The sequence below is a fragment of the Corvus moneduloides genome, chromosome 1, assembly GCF_009650955.1.
Source record: "Corvus moneduloides isolate bCorMon1 chromosome 1, bCorMon1.pri, whole genome shotgun sequence".
NCBI lineage: Eukaryota > Metazoa > Chordata > Aves > Passeriformes > Corvidae > Corvus > Corvus moneduloides.
Window position 1 is genome coordinate 150668055 of NC_045476.1, and position 26677 is coordinate 150694731.

The 26677-nt window shown below is 37.8% G+C and overlaps 1 protein-coding gene across 9 annotated transcripts in view; it reads right to left on the minus strand.

Moving 5' to 3' along the window:
* The window catches only part of TRPS1 (transcriptional repressor GATA binding 1), a 212529-nt gene that overhangs the window by 120819 nt on the left and 65033 nt on the right, over positions 1-26677 (minus strand). The gene's annotated exons all lie outside the window — the stretch shown is intronic.

The following is a 26677-nucleotide window of genomic DNA, read 5'->3' on the forward strand; positions in this document are numbered from 1 at the left end:
TCTTTTAATATCAGTAAATGCAATGAATGTTTAGTGGTTGCTCAGGGTCAGCTAATATTGGACACTCTGAAAACATACTGAAACCTAAGCTTTGGGGAGACAGACAGGGCAGGGGAAGGAGGAATGTTGTCAATTTAAATACTCTGTGGATATGCACAGCACAGCCATTCTGAGACCTCCAAGCTGTCCTTTCTTTGCCTACCCGTTCAGAATCATTAAAACTGAACTTACAGACAGCTCATACTTTCATTAGCAATTATTAATACTGCCACCCATTTGTGAATGAAGAGGGACTGGTGTACCAGAGAGAATCTGCAGAGTTGTCTCTCTTCTGTTTGGTCTGATAGTCTCTGTTTTTAAAGAAAAGAATGAACGGCTTAGGTGGGTGACTTTTGAGTCTGAAAGTCCAGGTGATTTCAGGGCATACAATGAAACCACAGAGATTGTGGATTATCCACCAAGAAGCTCTGGCCAACTCAGACCCTGTCACACCCTGCATATGAAACACTGAAAATAAACTGTCTTCTGACCAGTATGGCAGTATGGAACAAGAATTAAAAAAAAATTTTTTTTTAAAAATCTAAAGACAAAAATAACCCCTCCTATTCCTTTGGAAAAAACTACCCAAAAGACTTGGCTGACATAAGAAGGCAAAACAGCATTTCCTGCACAGACTTCATAAACCACAGTGGAATATAAAAGAAACTTGTCTCTAACATATTCCCTAAAGCTCACCACCAGACCCAGCATTATGGGACCAGTAAGTGACCGACCTAATGATTTTGCTCAGTTGTAGTGTAACATCTCAGAATGTTGACAATTTGCACTTTTTATGTTTAGTCACAGTGCTGAGCTGTTCTTTAGGCTCAGATTAGAAAACATTACAGATACTGAACAAGGTTTGACTGAGGTTTTAAATGCCATCATGCCACGATGAATTCCATGGTCTGTGGCATTGCTTTACACTCCAGCTCAGAGGGGAACAAATCCCTGGTTGAGACTTCATAAATACCACTGTTAAAGAAAATGGCTTTAAAATTCCCTACTAACATTAGACAGCACTGGAATTAACACCACTCTTAATTTTAGACTACGTCCTGCAGCCTTCAGATGAGCTGTGTTTTACATCAAAGGAATTCCCATCTAATGTACAACAATGTGATCATGGGTCAGTGTGGTAAATCTGAACCTTCCACTCTAACCATATTCCTTCTCCTGTGTCAATCCTCAGGTGAGTCCTAATTCTGCTCCATGCTGAAAACAATCAGCAGCTATGTCCTGAGGTGACAGCTGTCAATAGCAAAGCTCTCACACCAGTCACCACTGCTAATTAATAGCTCTTCTTTGGACTGTTGGTATATTGAAGTTCAACAGTCGTGACTGGCTTGTTAACAGCTATGAAATCTCAAGCTGGCAACAGAAAATGATTCATTGCAAGGCTGATGAGTAATTTTTGGTGAATTGCACATTAGTGTTTTCTTTCTCATTCCTCTCCTTTTTTGAAAAAGCAGAACCTTTTATATATTAGCATGCCTTATCACATACATTTTATTAACTTTAAATTCCTATTTTTTTGCAGGCGTTTTACAGTAATAGTATTTCTGGACTTATGGAACAGTTTCACTTCAATACTAAAAAAATTAAGAGCAAAAATTTTATTATTATTACAATAACATAGTGGGGAAAAACCCTGAAAATTCTGAAATTGCTGTAACCAATTTGGTTGGTAAGTTTTACTCCCTTGAAAAACCTGATCTGAAAATGTTTCAAGCCATCAACCTATAAAAAAGGTATTGATGTGTATATGATGATGGTTAACACAGCAGTCTCACAATATGAGATCTTTGTTAGACAAATGAACTGATACCTATGGCAACTGTGATCTGCTAAAGGACAGGAAAGAACAGAACCCCATTTATCCACTGAAGAAGTCCTTTTCTAGTGTTTAACCATGCTACATCCTAAACCACTGGGATAACAGCACTAATAGTCACAATTCCACCAGGGATTACAGCACATTCCAAGCAGGTTTCCAAAGCCCACCCTGGCAGCAGCCTGCATTCAGGAGCAAATACTCTCAGCTTTGGAAAGGTAGTCAAGTTGGACATCAAATACTACATTAATTAGCTGATCAGTGAGTAAATAAGACAATTTTCATCTGCAGTTTTGCTGCTGTGGTCAGCAAAAAGCTTTTAATTATCTGACCTATTGCAAACAAGCAGGCAAGGTCTACTTATTTTTCTTCAGAACCATGTTCATTTTAATTAAAATTGATGCTGTTGTTCCAAAAACTACATACTCTCTAACTTTTCAGGGATAAATGAGGAAAATGGTGGTGAGAAGTGGTCTAGGCATTAATGCATTTTTGTATTATTAAGAATTAATCAGGCACTTGTAAAAGATAGGGAAGTGGAAAAGGAGACATTGGGAGGAGAAGGAGAAAGAAAAGTGGGGGAAACAGAAAACAATGAAAGCCCTCTCCCAACACAGAAACACAACAATGAAAACAAACAGGGATCTTTAGAAGTGAAGTAAAACTAATAAAGGCAGTGGTAGAAGAGCTGTATAAAGGGCAAATATACCAGTGTCAGATAATACAGTGGCAATTAGCCAACAGTTTAAAGACAAAAGTCTAACATCAAAAGGAAGAGAATTTTAAAAACATGCGTTATCTTGCTTCCCAGCCCTCTAGCAGCCAGGGCATTGATGCTGCAACAAGATCCTGGTGGTGGGATAAGATCGGTAGGGCCATTTACATCTTACAGGTAAGCAGAGTTGGGGTCTGAGCTAATCAACTATGCAAGCAAGAAAACTCATGTTATTATACACTGCAGCTGGCTTAGATTCATGAGGAATTCAGAGCAAACATCATCAAGGCAACTGTGTACCTCATGGGAGGAGTCTGACAACACAACTCTGCAACTGCATTTCGCAACCAATTCGACTTCTGGTTTTAAAAATACCAGGCAGCAAAGGACAACCAAGTCATAAGCAGGCAGTCTGAAGGGGCACAGGAAAATTTTAACTTTGTCATTTTCTGCTTTTGACTGCCAAATCATAATGCTTAAACTCTTCCTCAATGCAAGGATACATTTTTTTGATGATGATGATACTGATAACCATTATGAAAGTTTATATCTCAAAAGCCTGGAGCAACACACTAGATTTCAAGATTATTTCATGCTTAGAAGTTGTTTAACAAAATGCAAAGTGGTCTCAAAAGCATTGTAACTAAATTTTTACTGGAATTCACCAAGATAAGCACTTTATTTTTAAATGTATAATCAAAGCACAGAAAGGAAAGATGAAAACACGCATGAAGCCAATCCTCATGGATCAACACCAAATCACATTAGGTTCTGCAGGAATGTAAGATGACTGACAGAGTCTCCTCTGATTTTTGTATTTCACTCACTGGTTTAACTTCAGATTGTACCTCGTGTCAAGGTTCATGCAGATAATTAGCACTAAGGAAATAACGGCCTTCAAAGACTGTGTTTATTATTGTTTTATTCTAACTAAACATAACACTTGGCAAAAAACAGAGGACTCTCCCTCTTCCTTAGAGCATTTTTCCTCTTTCTGGTCCCCTTCTCTCCCTCCAAAACCTTCAAACCAGATTCTGAAGCCAGTGGACCCATTAAACAAATCACTGAGCTCTGTGCAACATTTTCCTTCTGAAGAAATTCATTTGCCCTGCTTGCTTACCTGGAAAGGCGGCTTTTTGTCCCTCGCTGCAGGTGCTGCACTGCTCCTTGATTTTGTGAAGCCAAAGTCCCCATGCCCTTTGAGCAATATTGCTGCCATTTACTGTCATACTCTAACAACCTGGGTGACTTGTCAAAATGTATTCTAGCAGCCCCCAGCCTCAAACCCAAAGTGTTTATGGAGAACTCTGTGGATCTACTTCCCACGAATGAAAGAGTTAATCCAAAAGACCTCTACTAATGCACAATTGCAATTAATGTGAAGTTGTTAACAAAAATAGAAGAGTACAGATGTTGAATTTTAGATCTATTTGGAAGCAATCCACTTTAACATGGTAAGGAAGAATGGCAAAGAGGTTCCAATGGGCTTATCATGTACCAAGCCCTGAGGTGGTAAGATAAAGTTATGTTTCCATTTCCAAAGGATGTAACTTTCTTCAAAAAAACCCAAAACAACAAAACAGAGCAAAACAACAACAACAACAAACCCCCCCCCCCAAAAAACCAAACCAAACTGTTAAGAAGGCAGGATATGCTCCTTATCAAAAGGGAGAGTTGCATATCTTATTTGCCTTCCTATGACACCACTGACATCAACAGCCAAAGCATGACTACATGCAAGTGTTTTGGTGGGTTTTTTTTCTTCTCCATTACTTTTATAAGATTGGCTAGAATTTACATGAAAGGTTGTTGATTACCTAAGGCAAATAACACGATCAAATATATTAAATTAAAAGCAACCAGCCTCAACAAGCAAGACACAGAAGGCGGATTCTATGAATTACATACTCTCTGCTCTACCTGCAGACTGTAAATCATCACAGGCTCACTTGACAGTGCCAGACATAGGCAGAGCAGCACTAAACCATCATAAGTGCAGACACTGGGGTTTTTTTCCAAACAATTACACTCTTGGAACTGGAGAGTAAGGGTGTTTTTTTGCATGAGTCCCCCCACCCCCATCCCCGTCTTTCATATTCAAACACTTGGGGCAAGGCAATTTGACACTGGTTTCTGTAACAAACCTGGTCAGGCAGGATTTCTCACACACCCTGCACAAAAGGCTAACTTCTCACAAAGTACTTATTGGAGATTTACGTCAAGGTTGAGTGAACTGCAGCCAGGGAACTGAGCTCAAAACATTGTGTGAAAGGCTCTGGTGCTAATCACTAAACCAGTGGCTTAGCTGGAGATGGAACTGGGGAGGGGGAAACAAGAAACAAATAAAAAGTACTCTTTGTAGTATATAATTTCCAGTATTTGGCTACAATACTACCAGGGAAAAAATCAATCACTTGCAACTGAAAATTTTCTCTAATTATCAAAATACTGAAACAGCTATACTGAAAGGAAAAATCAGCTTCTATATTCACTTTCATTCCATATTTCCAATTATATGGATTCCATATTTCCAATGAAGGAATGACTACGTGATGCTGTAACTCAGACATTGATCTTAGTTGTTGCTGCTGAAAGAATAAAGAATTTGTATACCACCGTCAGAGGTGAACACTATTAGATAAGCAACCATATAAGGTGACTGACAAGCAGTGATAGACCTTGTCCAGGCTACGATAGCAGGGCCATGTCAGAACACATTAACTAATTTGTTCTGTCCATCCAGCATAAACACACCACGCTGTTGTGTCTAAGTCTAAGCTAGTGCATTAGGAGCTGACAGTACACGTTCCCTTGTGTTCATCGCATTCGAAAAACTAGCCAACTTTTCTATCACTGTATCTTTACAGTCTAGGTTCAATGTGTTCTTTACAATTAAAACAGTGTATTACACAACTGGTTCAGCTGAAATGAATTCCAAGAGGAACTCAGATGTTCCACAGACATGCTCTTTGGTCACAATTTATGCAAAAATTATTTTACATTCATCAGAAAACCCCTTTTCTCTTCTGAATAGTGGAAGACATTTAGGAATTCCTTAATAAAATAGGGTAAGAAGGAATATTCTAAACAAAAAATAGACTTTTCATCTTAAATGCTGCCAGTCCTACAGCAAAGATGTACTGAGATTCACACATTACAATTTTTGCAAGCTGTACAAAGCCCATGCTCCTTCTAAGAGGTCACAGCAGCCAGACCTCTGACCCAGCAAAAAGCCCTGTTGTTCTCTCTGCAGGTTTACAGTGGATGGGAAGGCAAATTTTATTTCCTACACTGTGATACACTGTTGCACTAAATTTGACCAACTATTTGTTTTGTAAATGTTTTAAAATATTGTTAAAAATGCCATTGTTTCGTAAAACAGTGTGTTTATCTGTTACGCAGACATCATATATGAACTTAATTGATCCAGTTGCTCAAGTAACTTTATTCCCCCTAATCTATCCTCACACCACAGTACAGAGGCAACAATCCCTGGCATAGCAGCTTTCCTGCTTACTGCAAACTACAGGAGAAAAAAGTAACTACTACCTGAGATAAGCAGTAGTCACCAATGTTAAACACCACAAAAATCCACACACGAATAAATGTATTATTTAAGAAATAAAAAAAGTTACCCTTCTGTAGCTGCTGTTATAAAGATGGAAATGTTAAGAAAAACTTTCTTTATACTGCTGCAAGAATCCCAGCTGCTGAGCATTTACTGTTGCCCTGTAAAATTGGGGTGGAGAAATTCCCTGCTGCAATAAAAATGCCCATAAACCCATAAACAAGAGACACATCAGTTCCCCTAAAGAAAAAAAAAATACCATTAGGACAGCCTTTCATCCTTAGTGTATCTGAAGGGCTTAAGACACACTTTGCTGCCTAAATATAATCAGCAACATTACCACACTAGTACCCTCAGTAAGTTTTAAAGTGACATATGACCAAAGAATTTTGTCAGCGTTTGTTAGGTTGTATTGGGAAAGACAAAGAACAAATTGCAAGGCAAAGTTATTGCAGATTGTTCAGTGGTGAAGAGGTTAGATCAACTTTAAAAAAGCAGTCAATCATGCAATTCAAGAATAAAATATCCATCTGCCCATATCTGGAAAATTCAAGATGATGGGGTCTCATTGGAGATGGTGATCATTTGCCATGTAACCGGCTTCTTTGCAGTATTATGAGGGGTCTGCTCCATTATTCACTTGTGAGTTTTTTAGTTCATGGACTTCTTATGACCATGAACCAATCCTTAACACCTCTACTTTCCATGCACAGCTCTGCATCCTCTCCTGGCACAGCACCTATCTCAATATCCTTGACAGCTCTCCCTTGTAAAAACCCTGCCTGTTTGCTAATGCCTGGTGCAGAATGAAGACAAGACATTTCTTTTGTAAGCACCTCAAAATAGAGGTGGTTTTGTTTGTTCAGTCTTTGAACGATTGGTGCTTGGGGGCTGGATAAGCTTAGGAGATCTTAGAACAGAAAGTAGTGTAAAAAGGTGTTACGCACTTTAACAGAGGATTTAGAAGAGCCTGTAATGGACATTAAGGGCTGGCTTCTCATTTTTCTTGGATCATCTTCAGGCAAACCCTGGCATTTTGTAGAATTAACTCACTCAAAACCAGTTCTTTGTATTAGCATACCTGAGTGGGAAATTATGTAGAGCAACTTGGACTTGCATATTTTAATTTAGTCACCTGCTTTTTGCCTGTACGACACCAGATTTCCCCTAAATGTAACACATAGAGAATTACAGGGGTTTGATAGTGCCACCAATCTTCAGTCACCTAATTTACAGGCTTCAATTAAGAAAGTAATCTGTTCAGGAATCCTAAATTGTCAGTCAAGGTAGAAGGCAGATGTGCTCCTGTTTCGATTTGCATTCTGGAAGTACCTCTCTTTATTCATTGTGGAAGGAGCCTAAGAAAACTACCTTTCTTACTTAGGTATCTCATTTAGGTTCCTATTAGGTGATAGAAAGATTCCTGTATTCTTATACCTCCAGCTCAAAAATTTTGCATTCTTGACTCCACTCTGTACATAAGAAAGGTTAGTGACTCATAAGAACCCAGTTATGGAGCTTTTTTATCCTTTTTCTTTGAAGAACTCTATTTTTTTCAGTAGCTGTCCATGCCCATCACTTAATCACTTAACCCAACTACTAAGACTACAAAAACCTAGTTTCAAAATACAAAATTAAGAGCATATACTATGCACACAGTTTTCAGAAATTCATCCTATCTATCCCAGCAACTGCAAGGTGCAGGTCATCTAAATGAGGTGATGAAAAAGGACAGTGGGGCTGAATATGAATGGAGAAACCCACACAACAACTGACAGTGTTAGAGGAGCAGGAGAGCAATCAAGACATGGCTTAGTAAATCAGTGAAAGGCCTGTAAGATTTAAATACATTGTTCAATTCCCAATCCAGATACCTATGTTCTTGTTGACTCTAAGCATATATGATTTGCACAGCCCTCGTGCATAAGAGAATCACTTTCACATGTACAGAAGGGAAAAATGTTTAACAACTGGTAACCCTCCACACTTTACTCACATGAAATACGCTACACAGTGGCCTTTTGTTGCTGCTCAATTCATATAACCTGTTGGATACATCAAAGTACCTGATCCAGGAAGATCATTCCTACCAATGATAGTCAGAAAAACATGATAAACTGTCTTCCAGTTCTTGAATCCTGTAATGGTGCTCCATGTCTTCATTTCTCAGTTGCTGTTTCAAATAAACACTGCTGAATGATTAACAGGAACTACCAAGAACATTAGGTCAGAGTTTGCCTTTCTGGATTGAAACATCTGACAAATGTATAAAGGGTAGAAAAATCACTGATAATCACTTAAGGACTCCAATAACTTAAACTGGATGTTAGAAGAATATTTACTGCATTTTGGGATGGATTTCACAGAATCAAAAGGAACAAAGACATGTACACCACAAATGAGAGATATAAATAGAGAAATAAAGCACTAAAAACCTGCCTGAGTTGCAAGAAAATCTTACTGTAGAAATTTCAACAAAGCTTCTTGGGCCACTTTACCTAGTTAATTCTTTGACTTCTCAAAGACATGCTTTCTCTTCAGATCCTTTATTCCCTTATCTGTCCTGGCTCTTTTAGGCTGGATCTTCCTGATATTTTAGTAGTTAGCCCAAGCAGGAGGATACATTCATTTTTCATATATACACACACCTCATGTGCTGAAGGAGTTATCCCCAGTTTTATCCAAGTAAGCACTTCAAGTTTTTCTTTCCATCATACTCCCTTTTTCTACTGCACAAATGCCCTTTCATTCCCTCTGATTTTACTTTTATGTTACAAAGGCATCAATCTTGCATGTCTTTACATATACTTACAGCTCTACACAAGGACTGACTAGTACTGAAAATACAGCTTTCATCTTCATTGGACTTACACTATTCCCTTTTTAAAGAAATGCCACTCTTGAGATTTAGACACATACATAAAACAAGAAAAATAAAACTATTAATAAATAAATAATTATTCCATGAAATGGAATAAAATGTTGTAAGTTTTAGCTAAACCTCCCCCTTGCCTTCTTGATTAAAACCATATTAATATTTCCCATTAACTGACAAATTATGTTTCAGAGACAGAAGAGTCATTAACTGCAGATACACCAAAATTTTGCTTCCTACCTCCAGTGATAAGGCTGTGATTCGGACAAAGCAGAAGCAGGCACTCCTTTTATTTTTATCACCTCCTGTAATTGCTGTGTGGTGGTGTAAGTGTCTAGGCTTCCTCTATAGTTACTGGAGATAAAGCCAATACAATGAATGGGTAACAATATACAGTTCTCTGACTATATAGAAATATTTTTTTTGGATTTGGTAACTCCCTTTTTGTACCTCACAACTGTGTTGCTTAAATTTACATTGGCTCCAAGAATCCTAGACAGATAACTCAGGCACAGACACTTCCATCACAATTAGATGAGACAAGTCCCACCCTGAAAGTCCATGGGACGGAGTAACTTCAGAAAGGTTGTTTTTCCGTAAGATCTAGGGATCATTTCCTAGAGCAGGAGTCACAGCCAATGTGAAAACTCTCATTTGTTTCACTGAAATCAGGTCTAGGTCAAATGCAGTAATAAAATAATATGGGGCAACAGACCCAGAGAGAAACCACTGCTTTTTGACCTGGAGACTCTGGAATGACACCTGCCGTGCACCCGGGAAAAAAGGGAGGGCTTTTCTGTAATACATAAATGTAAGAGTGATTGAAAATGACATTCAATGCCTTGTTTCAGTTTAAGGACTACAAATTTATTCTGCCTTTTTATTTAGTTAAAATGTTCTATGCCTGAAAGCAAGGTTCTGGATTTCTGAACACTACAGTAGATTTCAAGTTCTGAACTTGTACAGCCTTTCTAAATTCATATTCCAACTTAAATTTCAATGTATGTCAAATACAAGGTGTTAGGCACACTCAGTGCAGTTCTCTGCATGCACACAGCCCAGTTCTGGCTTTTACCTTCCAACAGCAAACCTGCCATCTGCAGTGAAAGTCCTGTCTTGTAAATGCAATTTATAGTTCCCGGGCCATGTTCAGACAGCTTTCTTAGAGGATTCCATCTGTTTTGAAGCTCCTATACGCCTTTTTTCCCTGCTCCTAACATTACACTCTTTTTCCCAGTAACTTCATAAACTCTTAATGTGTCCTTTCTATTTCTTTTGTAGTCTTAATGCCACAGAGCCCTCTGAGTCACCAGCGTTAATGCTGGTTAAAAACCAACCAAAATTACCAATGGTAATGTTGGTTAAAAAATTTCAACATTGACACAGAAAAATAATCCTTGCCATCTAAAAAGCCAAATCAAACATTGTTCCTAAACAATCTAATTTAGTATTTCAACAAAAATGGGACAATTTTTTTTCTTTGTTTTACAGGTTTGCACTGGCACAGTGCCATCATATTTCAGGCATTTTTGTTCCCAGTGTTATTAATGAAGGGTAACCTTAATATTTCAAGAGTTTATCTTAGAAGAGATGAGGCAGGTTGACATTCTGCACATACTAAAAAGAGAGTGAAATACCTGTGTTGGTCATGGTAAAGTTCTCCAGAAAATCCTAAGAGGAGAAAAGGCACACCATTTTGACTTTCCCTTTGGAAATACCATTTATTTTAACATGTTTCCATAATGCTTTCATATCTATAAGTTGATGTAAAAAGTAATACTATTGGGTGATTAAACAGATTTTTTTTTTCAAGTGACCAAGTTTGCACAAGGCTAATTTTGATGATACAGTTTTATAAAGCGTATTTAAAATTTTGTTCATTATTTAAACAGTTCAGAAAGAAGAAATGGGAGGCTGAAGTGTGTGATCACTCAATGACAGCTATTGAAAACAACTCTCGCTTTACAACTGGGATATAACTTAGAAACCAAGAGCAGTGGAAGCACTTTTGACAACGGCAAGATAATGAATGCAGTTCCATTTCAAAAAATCCTACAGAAAAATCCATACTCTTTTATAATTCTATCCTGACTATGGACACTATAAGTACTTTGAAAACTTAGCTGGTCTCCAGGTGGAGTCTTCCTGGTTCAGCAGGAAAAGAGCAGTAGCAGCAGCACAAGTATGATTCAGTGAAGGCACTGGTAGGCACATTCAAAAAAACGGGCATGTAACTTCTATTGACACACTTGAATAACAAGTGTGAAGTGGACTTAAGTGCTAAAGGTCACCTGAATCCACTGACAGCAATCTACAGTCTGCAAATATGTCAACAACTGGTTAGATTTTCCTCCATGTAAAAATGGCTTTTACACCTACAGAAGTATCACAGCAGGTTCACCAGAGACCTATGACTTCACCCTTTAAAAACTGCAAAAATAAACAGCATTTACTCCCCAGGATTCATTGAAGCAATGCTGAACAGGATCCTCAAGAGAGTAAGGTTAAAGCTGACAAAGCACAAATCCTCCCAAATATCCTTCCCGTTATTGCTACGTTTCCACTAGCTGCATGTGTCTCTACAGCCTCTCATCTGAACTACGTAGGTTCGCTCATATAAATACAGCATATGCTACATATCTGTAGTCAGGGGCGTTTGTATAACATATGGGTATATTCTAGGTTTATACAGAGCTGGGAATACCACACTGTCATGCCTTTGCACAGTACAAAACAAAACTCAAGACCACAAGGAATTGTCAGGCTGAAATATCCCTTCAGACATTTCATAAAAGGCAAATACAACTGTTAAGTTTTTCTTTCTCCATCTAGAGGGATATTATAAATTTATTTGAGAAGGCACGGACTAATCTCTTGCATACACTCTCAATTCAATCCATCCCCTCTCTCCTTTGACACTGACTATAGACTTTGTAGTCATTTCAGTAAGTTTACATTTTTTCTCAGTTATTTCTAACAAACCACACTTACATGGCAGGGAGATGAAAGGTTGAGCAAGGTTCTCAGGGCTCATGAGTGAAGTCCCTAACAAGGCACAGCTGATCTACAGACAGACAGACAACGTTATCAACCATGTGTTGAAAATAAACAGTTGCAGTCAATTCTCTTGTGCTAGGAAGAGGGGAATAGCGTGCTGGCAATATCTGAGCAGTGAGAATGATGCTGCCACTTCCCTGGACCTGCGTTAGTCCGGTGATGAATGTATGTTGTTTACACAGTCACAGTTCTCATGTCTATCTGCTGTTCTTACCATCTTGACCTGACATGAATGGTTTTGAAACCATTTGCGCTTGTCAGAAGTGTGATAGCATCACACGAAGGCAAACTGGTCTGCAAAATAACAGCTCTAAGGAACAAGAGATATGTCTATAGTAGACATACACAATTTCAGCTATTTTTATAAACTTTCTGCTTCCGAACTACCTCATATCCAGTATTTCCAAAGCAACATTCATAAACCTCAGAGTTCTTTGGAAGCTACTGTGTAATAAAAGTTTGTATCTACAGAAGCGCAAAATACAGTTTTGTCCCAAATCATACAGCTGAGGAGAAGGGACTTGGCTCCTCCTACCCCATTAATCATTCCCTCAACTTCCTGCTGAGGCAGTCTAACAAACTCCATCATGGACTTACAAACATTAATCTGTGAAGAGCTTTTTAATACCCTGAGGTGAATATGCTCATCAACATCAAGTTTACCAGCTTCTGGTAGGTAACACCAGACAAAATATCTGATATCCTCCTGATTATTGTGAAGCAGTATCTCATTAACAGTAATTTGACTCTGTTGCTGTAGTCAACATACTGTAAATGCCCATATTTTATAAACTGCACTGCATGTTTCCAAGCATTTTATAACCACTGGAATTGTCAAGTACTATAGAGTATGGTAAGTCCTCTTAAAAAAAAAAACAAAACAACTTTGAAAGGATAAAAATATTTTGGATGTATGTTTCCCAATCGGTGCTGTAAATATTAAAATTACAAGAAGGAAAATGTTTTCAGTGAAATGAAACCAAAACAAAAACCAACGGGTCCATCAGATGCAGAGCAGATCCAGAATAAGTGTGAACACGGCATAGAAACACAACACAGAAACAGACTTCACATACTGTATGCACCTTAAGCCATAAAAAACAGCAGGGAGCTGTTTTGCAAGCGGCCAACCATATAGTAATGTGTAGTAATAAGTGGTTGTACTTGTTGTGGCTTAAGGCCTTCCATAAGCCCTCACAGGAGCATTTACCTAAGCCCTTCCTTTGTCAAAACTATCTGAATTTTCCTTTTACTTTGCAGACTTCTTGCTGTCACAGCTACCAGTTCCTGCATGTATATCTGCAACAAATGTCCATTGGTTAAGATGTTCCTACTGGTGCAATAACCTTCTGCAAATATCAGTTCCAAATGTAAAATGGTAGTTAACTCTAGGTCGTTGAAGATTTGTTACTTATGGAATTGTTTAGCTTTTTCAAATGAACCCACACATAATCATGCTGAGAAAAGAGAAGGTTTCTTCATTGTTCATAGATTTTGCAAGTCATTATAAGAAACAGCAATTTTAAGAAAAACATAGATATTTACAAAAGAGAAAACAGTATATCGGAAATTGGGGATTTTGCATATTACTTTCACTTAAAGCACATACAGAAACTCTTTCATACATTCTGACAATAATCCAACTGCAGCAGAAAAAAATGAGCTTATTTTATTAAAGAAAATCAACAGTTCAGTAACATTTTTATGAAGACATAACTCATGTTTAAGAACATAGCTTGTGAATATTTTTAGCACTATCTGTTCAAAACAGATTAATGAAATCAATGAAAAATAAAGCACTTGTCAATATGAAAAAGTTAGAGAACTAGGGCTGAAAGCAGTAATATTATTCATCTAATCAAGGTTCCATGTATTTAAGCACTGATTGAGACTGTATTTTATTACCCATGAAAGCAGTATGCCTACTGAGAAGCTACTGCATTTTGTACTTGCTATGTCTCTTTTAAACAGAGAAGCTCTAAATGCTTCATGAAAATGGACAAACCTGTAGGAAGAATTAACTAAAAGAACAAATACTTAAACTTCCATTATGGACTTGTTATTTCCAGAGATAACCTGGGCCTATGTGAAATAGCTATCCCCAGCACAGCTAAGCCTTGGAAAAAGTCTGGGGGACAAACTCTGGACCTGCACAAGCTGTCAGGGCTGGTAAGAGAAGACTGACAGACAATAATGCAGAAAAGTAAGTATCCCTTTTTCCCTACCCAGAAAAGTTTTGACAGATTTGTTTGGTTTTATGTTGGGAATTGCATTGTTTTTCCCAGAGATTCAGAAGGAAAGGGGAAATTCTGACTAAAAAGAAATACAATTTTAATTAACCCTTGCTAGTAACATTAAAGGTTTTTTTCTTTTTATAAGCAAAAGAATATGATTCCTGTTTCACACAATAAGAAGTATGGTCATCAATTCATTTTTTAAGATTTAAAGAGAGTTATTTTCTAACAACATTATTTATAGGCTCAAATCATTACAGTTATTTTGGAAATAAAAAAAAAATCATCATTATGAGATTGAAAGCAGATTCAGGTCAATGCAGTGTAACACTTTACATAGCAATCAAATAAATGTCAATACAAACAATTACTAAAGGCACCATATGACATTCCAATGGGGGAGAGGGAGGGAATTCTTCATTTTCTACTTAGACGCCTTGCTTCCTTTATCAGCAGATGGCAAACAAATTACTAGTTCAATCCATATGTCTGTATCTGATAGGCAGTGTTTTACAAGTCTGAAATTAGTTTGAAACATTTTGAAGTTGGCCAGACTACAGAGGAAAACAGGATAACTTTGTCTATTAACGAAAAGTTGGTTTTGTCATAACAAATACTTCCACAAGCTACTACCCATCCAGACTCATTCAGTCGCTAATGGAATTGTACCCAAAGACATAATCTGTGTTTAACAGACTAACAATTTGTAGTTTCACCCATTCTGTTCTTCTGCTGTGCTCCAACATGTCTCCTTCCACTAGGTGAGGTTTACTAAGTGGTGCTGATGAAAGCAAGCAAGGCCATGAGAATGTTTTTGGTCGGACAGGTATCAGATCGCAAGGGCCGTTTGTGTGCAGGCATTCCAGAGGAAACCTGTCAGAGCAGAGACTGCAGACCAGCACCCTGGCTCCAACCATGGCACAGCACTGATACTGAGAACAAGATTGAGACATTTTTGCTTAATCTCTCCCCATCAGAAAGCCTCCATTTGCAATGCAGACAATGTATATTTTAGGAAAGGCAGATCAGAAAGCCTAGACAGTTTTTATAACAAAATGAATGGTTTGGTAAATTTCTTTCAAAAGACAGCTCCAAATCTGGAGAATTTTAATGACTTGTATCTGTGAGTTCCACATAAGATTGAGGGGAGAGAGAGCCAAACCAAGCAAAAGAAGACAAGGAAAGAGTGGTTTCCGTGAACTTTCTTTGCAACCTGGCCAAGCAAAGAGGAAAGCAGACCTATACTGATAAAAACAGCTGACAGCACGGGTCTACAGGCATTCACAGCCAGGCAGAACAGCAGGCACATCCAGCTGCTCTCCAGGAACTTGGGAGCCCTTTGGTGTGGACTACTGAATGGAGTTCCAGTTCATCTCCCAATGCTTGCAAAAATTACTTTCTTTGCCAAGGTTACAGAACCAGCACAGATAAAATATTTCTCAACTTAAGTGTTTTAAAAAATGTTCTTACCTTCCAACAGTGATGTACCTGGGGGACTGGTATTCAAAATAGCTTACGCTTCGCCTCTTAAGGAGGGTATCACTAAGAAAGCCCTCAAATACTTTTAGCAATGATTATGGTTTAACTCCAAACTGTCTATTTACTCACTGAAATAATGCATTTCAGGAAAAGTTTTTTCTAGAGGTCTACATCAACCCCAACTTGGGGCAGTGAAGTTGAATGCAACACCTCTCCTGAGATACATGAAGTTGGTCATGACGATTGATTAAAATGTGAGGAGTCGCTTACACCAAGAAACTGAGGGTCCAAGTTTAACAGGTATCAACTGTCCTCTTGATTTTTTGAAGTCCCTACATCACACATGATAGTCGTTATGGATAACCACTGCAAAGACCTGTACCCTTCAACCATTTAGCTTGCTATTAGAAGGTAAAAGCAAAACAATTAAGTGATGATTAAGACTACAGTCTTAAAGGGATGAAAAGATGTATTTAAAACTTCTGCTAAGCAGAACATAATTTTCTGTAATGGAAAAATCAGTAAAGTTGTAACACACTCTTTGCTTTAAAAATTATTAATATTTGTCCTACAAACCATTTTGCTAAATAATTACGGAAATTTTGTTTTCAGATGAAAACCTTTTTTCACTCTTAATTTAAATATAAATATAATTTTTAAAATTTAATTCTAATTTTTAACCTAATTTAAAATTAGTAACCATACACATGAATGCACACAAACATATGCAGGTGCCAAGATATTTACAAGCCTTGAAGCCTACAAGATTTTAATCATGTTTTCCATTAACTCTCCTCACCACTCAAGCCCTGAATAAAGTAGGGTTTATGAGAATTTTAAACAAAAGGAAATATTTAAGTTTCTAGCATACCTCAGTCAAATATAAATGTGTTTCAGTAATATACTAACAGGTACTGTGCTGTCAGTAGAGAGCTTTATAGACGTTTTGTCTTCTTTATCAGTTGCAGGGAGTAATGTCAAAATAATCACCACAGATGAGTCCATAACTGAATTGTGAAGAAAACACTTTTCTCAAAAACAGGTTGACCAAATTTATTCTGCACAATAAGAACTTTTAAACAAGTCTGGAATACATCCATTTTAGGTTGGAAGAAGAGCTGCCATGAAACATTGAAAAAATATAAAATATAACTCAGTATTTTCTAACTCAAAAGCATAAATCCATGAACATTAAAGCAATTACTATCGGGAAAAAAAAACCCTCATAAATATGTAAAGATATTATTCTCCATATGTCTTATAAAGGGGATAATAGCGGTATATTAAGTTTTGCTTTGATTTGTAAGCTTTCACCTTGTGGTGTTTGCCCTACAGCCTTTTAGTCATGTACAGACTGGAGTAGCAAGAGCTTTGAAGTGCCCAACTTCCAGTGAACTTACTAACATTTTTTAATAAGTCTTAAGAGGTCTGTGTGTGATTTACTGTAATTTCAGAACAAGCTCAGAAATTCACCCTAACTTGGAAAGAATGGGAGAGTCATTTGAGCACATTATCACTGTTGGGGCATGGGGGGAGAGAGGCATGAAAATAATCTGGAACGTGATCAAGTCTAATTCAAAATACTGTGTATATAAATGATGATACTGAGAACTTTATGGGCAACAAGACAGTTTTGTATAGACTATTTTTTTTTTTCAACCAGTAAATATAGTTTAAGTGATTCACAGCCAATTTTTATAATTGCAATGGAGCAGCTGTGATCAAACTCTATTTGTAGCATCATAATAAATTTGCCCCCCACCTACTAAAATTAGTTCTAAGCATCCAAAATTCCCATTTGAACATCTGACTGAACAAAACAGGCATTGCTCCATGCCAAAAACTGGAGGAAATAGACCTAAAATATGCCATGTTCTCACCAGAAATTGTAGGCTCCCAGAATAACATGTGAATTAAAACTCATTTCAAGCTTGTTTGCATTGCTTCTCATTCCCATTCATAGCAAATTTCTTGACAAACGTTCTGATTATTTCTCTTTTTTCCTCACTTTTTTTTAATTTAAACACAATTTTCAAATCACAGACAGTCTTGCAAGGAGAAACAGCTGATAGTACAACCCATCTGAAAATGAAGAGGATGGAATTTTACTCTCAGCAAGTGCTGGAGGCAACTTACATGATTAAAGACTGCACTGTAAGCCATTGTTAAAAGACTTCTTCCCATAAGTGAAAATGTGCAGTTTGCTACCATACACATCAGAGGCACATAAACCAAAACGAGGTCAAAGTCAACCAAGAAATGCAAATGTCTCGCTCCAAAATTCCTGCTTTGGCTTCCCTCCCCCACCCACCCCCAGACTGAAGGAAAGAATAGAAATTTTAACGAAGTTAAAATTAAAATTAAAAATCTGTTTTTTCAGTTTTCGTTCTTTCATTGGTATGCTTGACAAAGTTTGCATCATCACACGCAGAGAAGATAGCCAGCAATAACGATGCAGGATGCAGTACTATGATATGTGACTATCATTGTACTGTTGCACAATAGAGTTTAACACATCTCTCTTCACTCTTGCCCTTTAGATGGGAAATTCCCTTTTTACAGACAGAATTAGGAAACTACAGCCTAGAGCAGCCAAGAAAACATAGGGAATTAATCATCTAACTAGGACAAACATGATTCACCAACCTGAGATTTGAAAATCTCAGGCAGTCCAGGGATACACAAACTCAGCAAAGATTTTCAAGCCTGTTCACAAGCTGCCTGCAAAGTGCTGCACAACCTGGGCTGCCACCACTCCAATTGCTTCAGATACCTAATACTGTACACAACACAAAAAAATATATTCCTCCTCTCATCTTTATGCTAAAAATATATATACTATCTGAACTCCAAATAATGTAATGTGCAACAGGAATACATGTATTTATGGATTTATATTACATACACATATGATTATATCACCACAAAAAAGACTGTAATATTTTCTAAAATACATGTATATGCTACTAAAAAATATGCTTAGAAAAACATCAGCAAGAACCATTTAGCCCCTGTAAAGCCTCATTTCAAAAACAGAACTTGGTGGAAGAAGCAAATTAATTATATTAAGCAGGAAATTGTTCACTAAATCAATTGGGCTACATTAGAGACCTGAAAATTAAGACTAGTTCCAAGGTGACCATATGCATATTCTGAGGAGTGCCAAGGTAACAAAAGACATTCCAGAAAACCTTTTTCATATCTTGCACACACACATGCACACACATATATATGCATATTTCTGTTTCAGCACACATCTGTTCATCTAATAGCTATTTTCCATAGTTGTTTTTAACTGGCTGTATTATCAGCCCTAGATACCCCCATGACAAAAATCACAGCATGTATGTGCACCGTTTATTCATAAACCTCTTTATAAATCCTTAGCATTTTGAATTTGTTCGGATGTGGATAGCATCTGGATTCCTTCAAATCAATTATAACTACAATGCTCCCTTTTTAGTCCAATAAATTAAACATTTATTTGCTGTTGTAAGATCCCTCCTCTAAAAGAGTGTATTTTATTATGTCTTTTAATTACCAAATACATCTAGAGGATCATCTGAAATTCAGTACAGAAAGCAACTCTGCACTTCCAGATGCTAGAGGTATCTTCACATAGATTTTCGCTGTTCAGCACCATTGTACTTCAGGCAAAAATGGAATTATGTACAGTCCTTGCCTGCATTCATCTGTGAAATTTAATTTTCCATTGAAAATCTACATGTTAGCAGCAAGTTCTGTCCTCAAGCATGAATGTGTGCTTCTTATTGGATCCAGTTTGGCAAAGATTATCCTTAGTTTCTAAATACAATTGAAGCTTCCATTTCACTTCAGGTATACATCTATTGCTACGTATTACTGGCAATACAGAATAATAATAGGGCTGTAAAACAGTTATAGTTGCACTTAACTTTTCAAAACTTTGGTAAAGCTCAACTAATTCTTTAATTTAGTCATTATGCAAGAAGCTGCATTTACTTACTTCCCGTTTTAAACAAGGCTCCTCATTGACAGTTCTGTGAACTGTTTAGACTGGAGGGAGCTGCTGCTGCACTGTTGGCCTTTGCAATGCCCACAGTTATGCCCCACACATGGATGCTTTAACCAAGCTGCAGTCACTGTCAGCACAATTTAAAATTAAAAAAACCCATCAGGAATGTACTTGAAGATGGTAAAAACACTATCTGCTAACCATACCAGTCATACCTACAATAAAAGCATTGCCTCACTGCATGTGCCCAGTTCGGGGCAAGAGGCACGAACAGGGGCTGTGGGAGTGGGCCGGTCCCAGTGCCAACATGGGCAGCTCCGCGGCACAGAGGGGCTGAGCCGGGAGGGAGAGCTACAGGCCCGAGCCCAGGGCAAGGGAGGCCTGGCTTGACCTGCAGTGCACTGAAGACTCCTGTTCAGGCCAGGGGACAGTGTCAGGAGTCGCCTCTGTGCCCAGACCCCCATCCAGGCCAGAGCAGTGGGGGTGGCCAAGGAGCAGTGTGCCAAGGAACCAAGGATACTCCTACCCTCATGCCGAGTCCGATACTGTCTTTCCCCATGGCAGTGATGGCACAGAGCAGCTGCCACATGCATCAGCTTATCTTCACCCAGCAAACCAAGCCCAGGTGCAGGCACGTCAAAACAGTGCACAGACACTTCTCGCTCTCACCCTACACCAGGACACCAAATACCAGACCAGAGAGAGCAAAAGAGAGCTCCTCTCACCTGAATTAGGAAGGGGCATATAAAATTGAGCTAATTTCATGTGACACTGATTGTCCATCTGTTTTGGCCCCTCAGTTCAATACAAGAAAGCACTCTTTTGCTCTCATCTGCATTTCGATCTCATCTATCCAAATGCAGCAGCTTGTTTTAAATCAAGAATTATCTTGGTTCTCCCTGCTTGAATCATTGTTATTGATCATAGCAACTTCAATAAACCCCGCTGCTTACCCAACGGCCTGGGGGCCCTCACCCATCTTCCCAGCCCTTTGTTCCACATACTGATTCACCTTTTCATCAAGGATTTTGACGCAGCTGCTGCCCTTTCGCATTATTACCGTGCCCCACCCAAATAATGATTTTATCACTTAATTCTCTTCCAAACCACACTTCGTAAAAGGGAGACCAAAAAAAAAAAAAAAAAGAAAGAAGGAAAAGAAAAAACCCTATGCCCTGCCGAGTGGGTAAACATGGATGAGGTGGGGTTGTCTCACCACATGACAGACACACCCCACACAAAAACCAGAAACATGCCTTTCATTGGGCAGGTTAACATTTTTCTAAAAGTTACTTTCTAGTCCTATCTGATCACTGTCAGGATGAGTAATGCAAAACATTCAATTTCTTATGGGTTTGGTTCCAGTAGTTACTAAAAGCAGCCAAGTACATGTTTGTTTCTAAACTACTTGAAAACCTTCAGAAAGTTACTTTAGCTTCATTCCTGAGCCCTTCACCAGAATACGGATTTTACCAGCCTGTTTTGCACGGTAAACACAATGCTTCAAAACTATTTATCTTCAAGTACTAACTTTATTTTCTCATTTTCCTTGTTGGAGGATTCTTGCCATTTTCCAGGATGTAGTTAAATGTAAAAAAGTAGCCCACTGACTCCCCAGGCAGAGACTTGTAGAAACAGGTGCTTTAAAAAAAAATGAAAGACTTTGTCAGCTCTCTGACCTGCCAGAGCTCTGTGCATTAGTAAGACACAGTGCCTGCTGAGTTCCCCTCAGCTAATTAAAGGACCCGTATGGCAATGAATGGCCTTGACTATAAATACTTCCTGAAAGATCTCTAACAGAGTCAGAGGAAATGGGAAAAAAATGAGATGCAGCTACAGAGAAACTATTTTAGATGTTTCTTGTTTAAAGGGCTGCTTTTTCTCTCCTGAAGTTGCTTAGGGATGAGATGCAATACCCAAGACTTATACCAACTTAAATCTAAGAAGTGTGATGCAATTATATGCATTAAATTTAATTCTGTAGATATACCATTAAGATGCTACTATGAGAAGATGGTTGGAAATGGGACACAATGCCAAAGAACACAAAAACTTCCACCTGTCACCCTGGAGTGGCCACTGAAAAATCACATTTAAACGAAGATCCCACTCCGTGTGCTTGAACCTTCTCATGCTGCTTCTTGTGCTCCCGCTAAAGGCAGCAGCAGCAGCAATATTTCTACCAACATCAGAGAGGCAGGTTTTACCTCAAATGTATGTAATCCTTCTAGCCAAGAATTGTATGTGCTTACAGAAGTCTTTTGGAAAGCACAAAGGACAGCTCAGCATTTCCACTGCTTTGCAGCTATCTGGTATCCAGCTCTGTGGATACCAGGAGTCAGTACTTGATAATAGGAGAAATGATGTTTTGCCACTAGGAATTGTGTCTGATATTTACTACACTGATATTAAAGCAATTATATGTAGATTTAATACTTAAATACCAATTGCTTATTTTAAAATTAGCTCTGTCAGTCACCCACACAGGAGAATGCAAAACAGGGAGATGGGAAATAACTTTTTCTAATTCCCTGTCTCCCCCAAATTTAAAGCTGTATGACCAGCTTCAGCCAGAACACCATATGAAATACCACAAGAGCAAATATCGCAGACAAAAAAAAAATCTCTTTTTAAAGTAAACGAAAACTTTTTTCAAATGCTGTGATTTCCTGTAGTGTGTAAACAGTCTGATCATTATGGTGCAAAATAATCTCAGTTTAATAGAAGAGTCAATTTTATCCTCTGCCCCATATAAAAAGCTCATCGCTAAGGTTAACATAACCTGACAGATATTTAACATTACAGCCTGCAGTATGCTTTTGATAAAAATCCACACTACTTCTGCAATAATGTAACAATCTGTCTCCCTTTGACAGTACACAAATCCCTGCATGAACTATGATTAATACACAAAGTATTCTCCTTGCTGTCTGCAGGTCCACGTAGCCCCAGAGGACAGACACACTGACCTGTGTTATTCTGCATCTCTGTTGACTAAACTACTATGTCTATACCAACACCTTTAGGTGGGCTAACTAGGTCTGTGTGTAGGTTTGAAGGCTCAGGCTACAATTCCCCATTTTGTGGCAAACTTTATTCTGCAGTGTCCATACACACCAAAACAGGACACTTCATTTAAAATCAGTTTAGCAAAAACTTCCTGCTGTCCAAGATCTGCGCTGTCAAAGCATTAAACAATCTGCCTGGCCTGGAGTCTGCTGGCTGCCAATGTGCTACCCGAAAAAAGGAACATTTTTGCATCTCAATAGACCTTCCAGTATCAACAAATCTTTAAACTAGAAAATCAGCTACTCTAAGGAAGAGCAGAAATAATGTCCACATTGTACCACGCTGAGGTACATTTTTGGTAATTCCTATTTGCAAAACATACCAATCCGCTGTAAGTACAGCTGCTGGAAATACTTTAATAAGAAAAAGAAATTAAAGCTAGTGACAGAAGTGTACCAAGCCCCTGAGAAAGATTCTGTTACACACACAAAGCTTGGAAGCATTCTCAGGGAAAAAGGTGCATCCACTGCACACATGTGTTTGCACCATCCCAAGGGTCACAAGCAATTCAGTCTTTTAGCTTCTAAAAATAACAGAAATCTTAACCCAATGACTCCCACAAATAATCTACTGTAGCACAGAGTCTGGGGAAGGACCATGGCCATCATGTATGGAAGGAATGCAAGAAACAGCATATAAATGGCTTAGACTACATCCAAAAAATTACTCCAAGCAATTTCCAAAAATTAATTATCCTGTAAGCATTAGGAATTTCTGTGGGCCATGGCATATTTTCACCCCTTCTCCAGTTATTTGTATTATCTCTGATATTTTACCAAAATGCTAATCACTCCTAAATTTGCAGTATCAACCTCTATCTATATGAAAAAATGTGAAAAAAATCTTATCTCCACTTTGCCTTCCTCCCATCATCAGGAACATAAAAAATTAAAAGCACATGGTATTGCTGCTACTGTCAAATCATTACAAATCATTTGTAATAAGCAGAACCACTTTATAAATAGCCAGTACAACCAAAGGGATGTGTTAGGGATTTTCTTCTTCAGCCCATTTCTCAGTGTTTATTCACTGAGTAATCCCAAATTTTTGGCTTCCTCTGTGTCAATCTTCAGGGGGAAAAAAATGAAGGTGTCCAGAGTGATTTTATTATAGGTTTTGTTTCCTAGTCACCAGTCGTCCTGGGATACAGTGTTTTGCATAAGCACTCATTATATGATACTAGAAGGATGTATTGATTTAACACTTTGCTTTCAGAGAGGACCAACTTTTATACAGCATTAGCTACGCCTACAAGCTATTTCACATTAAAAAAATAAATGTAGCCGAAAGTAGACAATAATGAAAGATTTGCTTAACAGTACAGTGTATCTTTTTATTTCAGAGGATTACAAAAATTAGCTTTTTCAGGAATGGATGGTAAGTTCTTTTCTGAACAATTTTTATTTCTCTCTGGGCCAACTGAGCTTCCAGGCATACATATCTGTATGTCAGATAATCCTTAACACTAAGATCCCAATGGTCAAGCTGACCATCGCTTTGCCTTCTTATTTATGGCTCCAGTACTGCATACCCTAACTCTGTCTGCAGAAAACAAAATCAAGAGCAAATTAAAGGAGTTGGGTTTCTATGATCTTTTTCACAGATTGAGAGGAAGATGAAACTAATATCACTCACAGAATCACACTCCCACATCTCCTATCCTTCAGATCACCCCTTACCTTCAAGAAGTTTCAATTCTCCTTATGTTTTCTCTATCCATCAATCATGACGAAAAATGTAAGATTAGGAAGTCTGTTCAGCAGATGAAAAAAGTTAACCTCCTTTCCCCCACTTTTATAAAAATATTTCAAGCTGACAAAAGCAACTTGTCCAATTTTCAAAGAAAAGTGAAAATTCAAATATTATCACTAAGGAAAAGACCCAGACAAACAAGTCCTTGGCACAACAGAGTTCGAAGAGCATGGCAGCTGAAGGTGCACACAAAATTAATTCCTGTTTGAACAATGTTGATATGGTTTCATCAGTCCCTGTAGACATAATCTGCTAATACATCATTACAGAACTTATAAAAGAAAAGGAGGGTTGTGCACATTTTAAAATGCAAGGAACTAATTTATATGCACTGTTACTACACAAAAGTAAGACTTTTTTTTTTTTCAGAAAAGTATGGAAGAGACAGGTTTTTCATACCCAGAAGTGATGAAACTATTTCCAAATTGATAAAGTACTAATGAAAAAAAAAAGTATAAAAAAGTGGTTTTGTGTAAAGACTTTAAAAAAGCATCTGAACTTATTTTTAAAAAGGGCATAGGAAGCAGTCAGCCTACAGTTTCCCATTCTACATTCAGCAGTGGCTAAAACAGGTAATATAATGGCCTTATTCTAATGCTTACTAAGATTTTAGAACCAGCTACCAACCAAATTAAGACCTTTAAGAGCTGATTCTGCATACTATCGTGTCCCTTTGCAAATTCTTGTTTAGTTGTCTTTCCTCCTCTGGTAGTCAAAAAATAAATAAAAATTATTTGTATTCTGATAAACCACAATTTAAATGCCTCCTCTGGCCAATCTGTCTGCACATGGCTAAGAACCAGTACAAGAACTGAAGTGGGATGTAACTAACATCATATGTACAGCATGAATTCCACTGCTGCATGGGTTTATTTAAGTATTTTAATACATATTTCCTAATGGAGGAGAGAAATATAATATTGCCATCCACAGTGAGCACACACCCAGGTTAGCAACAAGGAACCTGTCATACTGTAACTGCTTTTCATACACTTGAAATCTGAGAACAATAACTAAGGTACAAAAGTTTGTGGTCCCCCTAAATTGCATGCAGGGTTTAAATTACAGACACTCCATTTTATATTTAGAATATGTGCAATATTTTTAACACCACTGACTGCATTTAAAACAGCTTTGAAGACACCTATATGTACAGAGACAGATAAACCTGTGTATAATCTTAGCAGACCATGGAATAAAACATTTATCTTCCTTTTTGTCTTTTTCTGATGTGTTACACTAATGGATGCTATGGTTATAAATGCTGCTACAAAAGACAATAAAGGAAACCAGCAGATCATCACTTCCATTCTAGTGAGCTTTGTCTGCAGACTGACTGCTCCTGTGGCAAGTAGCTATAAATTCAGATAGAGACCAGCTCCTGAAAACATGTGATGACTTCAGGAGAAAAGCATTTATTTGTCCCTCTGTTCAGCTCCTCAGAATGTGAGAGCTTTTCTAACCTCAGTTTTCTCTACAGTGGGAAAAACACACCTTGATGGATGGGAAAGTTCCTTGTATATAGATCCTTTTCTTTTTAAAAAAAATAGGAATTATTTGATGTGACAAATATTTGCCTTCTCTTATCACGTGAGATCTTTCCTTTTCTTTTTATTTTGCTTCCAAGGCAACCAGACAAGTGTCAAAATTTGTATATAATTACATTGCTTCACAAAAAAGGGTTACTTTTTATTAATATTTAACTCACATTTCATATTCTAAGATATGTAGTAATATGAAATCCTGCTTAAGTGCAAACTGTCACACCACCACAAAATTTAAGAGGTGATTAGTTGTTTTAGTGTAACAGATGTGCAGCCTTCTGGGGTTCTAAACCTCCCTTCCTCAAATGTATCACCAACCTGCACAATTAGCAGGGATGATTAAACAAAATTCAATCAGAGCTAAATAGCAAAAGCCAAAGCTTACTAATACTACATCAATATATAGATTGCTTTATGTGAACACCTTGGTAAATTCACCTGCCAGTTTGGCTCTACAAATTCAAGTCTTTCCTTGCCTTTTTTTTTTTGTTTCCATGCACTAAAAGAACCCCAACCA